The sequence below is a fragment of the Bos indicus x Bos taurus genome, chromosome 1 (assembly GCF_003369695.1).
Source record: "Bos indicus x Bos taurus breed Angus x Brahman F1 hybrid chromosome 1, Bos_hybrid_MaternalHap_v2.0, whole genome shotgun sequence".
NCBI lineage: Eukaryota > Metazoa > Chordata > Mammalia > Artiodactyla > Bovidae > Bos > Bos indicus x Bos taurus.
The window spans coordinates 28,839,085-28,841,949 of NC_040076.1; positions in this window are offsets into that span (position 1 = coordinate 28,839,085).

Consider the following 2,865-nt stretch of genomic DNA (forward strand, 5'->3'; position numbering starts at 1 on the left):
CCCTTAAACTTCCCCTCCCCCAAAAAAAAGAAAAAAAAGAAAAGAAAAATCTCTTAATTCTAGGGTACTTCCTGTCTTGTGGATTTTAGACAAGGGTTGTAGACACTAAGTCCTTCCAATAACATTTGACTGAGTGTTACTATTTCATCTATTCTATGATTGGGAAACCAAAGCACAGAGAGATTAAGTAGCTTTTCTAAGGTCACACAGCTGGTGATGACTGGAGTTAGGACCTGAATTTAGGCAGTTTGTCATCAAGACCTATGATATCTACCCACTGTTTTGTGCTACTTCTTATATGGATAATGACACATAATAGAGAATCAAGTTTCATGGTAGGATAATGGAATGCCTATGCATAACCTATAAGAAACTATTTTATAAACAAGCAGAAATGCTTTGTGTTTCATTTTGGACAACTAGTCTAATGCATTCACCAAGAGCTACAGGTACAAGAAGCAATATTGCATAGAAGAGGAACAGGACAAGGTCACTTTATCAGCAGCAGGTCCTGGGAAACCCAGGACATCAAAGAAGAAGCAATCATCAGAGGAAGATCTTAGGAATCTTTGTGTTAGATGTCTGGAAGAACCCCAAGGCAGCACCGGAAAACAGGGACCAAAGAAATCAGGAGAACTACACACCCACAGAGATCCAAGAGGTGATTGAAGATCTCTGCTTCCCTTTTTCATTGACCTGGATGTCCCACTGGGATTACAAGGGTCGCAACCAGTTTGCTTCTAGAAGCCCTTCCTCTTATTTCCCTCTGCCAAGTGAACAATCTGTGAAGGCCAGTGTAGTGGTTATACCAGGGGAAAAAGGGAAAGAAACAGCTTGCATGATGCTGATTATTCTTCTCAATAGAGTCTCTTGGGAAAATGATCTTCTAGTTGTTTTTTCATATTTAGAAATATACTTAATTTTAAAAAAAGGAGTAGAGAGATAGAAATTGATGTTTTCAACAACAAAGGGGAGGGAAAGGGGCCCTTTGTAAAACAATTGGCTACCATGAAAGGGGCCAGAAGGACTGCAAACAGATGCTGAGGGCAAGCAAGGAGGAGGTCGAAAAAACAGATGCTAATGGCCATAAGAGAAATGAGTTTTCCAGAGAGTTCTGTTACATTATGATGTGTTCTGGAGCTAGAAGGTGCTAAGGTGAAATAACTCTACAAATAAGGATAGGATAATTAAGTTTGCTGGTCTCTGAGCTAAATGCTGGCCAAGTAGAATGGATTGCTTAACGCACCATCTGGAGTGGGGTCCAATTTACCCAGGGACTCTCAGGCCTTGACTATGAAATTAGAAAGGTGAGTTTTTAATACTAAACAGAGATGTTTATTGAGGGCATGATGATTCATTTTCTAGCATGTTTTTATTAAGCAATAATATTTGAAGAAAACCCTTAAAGTATTCTGAGGACAGTGACTTATGGTTGTAGCTACATGGATTCACAGAAACATAAATCCATTTTGTCCAGAGATCAAAAGTGATGGTAAAACAAGTTTGTTTAACCCTGAGGTAATGCTGGAGTTAATGCACATGTAGACTTTGGGTAATTTGCATCAGAGACTAAAAAATTATTCAAAAAGATTTAAACTCTCCTCCCCTTTTATCCATATAATATGGCCCTTTGCCAAAGCACTTGGATGAGTATCTAACAGAAAGTTCTTACAAGGCTGACAAATCAACTAAATGGACCTTTTTAATCACTATAAAAATGAAGCATACTTGCAGAGATCAGAATGCCAATTTTTTATCTGAAATTTCTTTCAGAGAAATTACATTTTAAACTATTGAAAACCAGCCTAGAACTGCTTATAGCACAGCAATGCATTCATGCCACTATCAGTGGCCAGGAAATGCTACTGAAAAGTCAAAAAATACACATTGTGTTAAACCATACGTATCAGAAGTTTTGACATAAAATAACTTCAGTGTTTTAAAATAAATTTGGGGGGTTCATTTTACATTCAAGATCTCTTGAGTTACGTGGCAAGAAGAAACTGGGTGTCTTCATGTCCTGGGACAGAAGGTAAAGAGTAGAAGGAAAAATTATGAAATGAAATTTCTTTTAAAAATAATTACTGCAACATAGTCATCTAATTTAGGGCTTCCCTGGTGGCTCAGAGGGTAAAGCATCTGCCTGCAAAGCAGGAGACCTGGGTTCGATCCTTGGATCAGGAAGATCCTCTGGAGAAGGAAATGGCAACCCACTCCAGTACTCTTGCCTGGAAAATCCCGTGGACAGAAAAGCCTGGGAGACAGCAGTCCATGGGATCGCAAAGAGTCGGACATGACTGAGCAACTTCACTTTCACTTTCAGTCATCTAATTTAACTCTGGTATCATGAACTATAGAAATAGTCTCTTGTTTTTGTCTGTTCAGCCTGCATTTTCCCCCTTTTTTGTGGCAATTATGACTTCTATTTTTGCTTGCAAAGTAATTCAGGTAAGTCTGGCCTCATTTCACCCTGCTCTGAGGGATGATAAGTAGACACATCCAGTCAAACACGTTTACAATGAACAGCTCAAGGACAGTTATAAGATCCTAGTTGAGCGAGGGAGTTAAGCCCAAGACTCTTTCAGAAATCACTGGAAAGAGAAGCTAAGTTGATAAACCAAGAGCCACCAACTGCCTCTATATAGTGAAAGTTTGCCTGAGATTGAAACTAACACAGAAAATAAAAGAGTGAAGAGACAGCTAGAACTGATGGTGAGAGGGGTTGGGGAGAGGAGAAAGACCAAGACAGCAGTTATGACACTCTTCCTAAAGCTGACTCTCTTACTTCTGGATTTTTCTGTTATATAAACTAATATTTCCTATTTATTGTTATTTTAAGCAAGTTTATAATTAAGATCTATCACA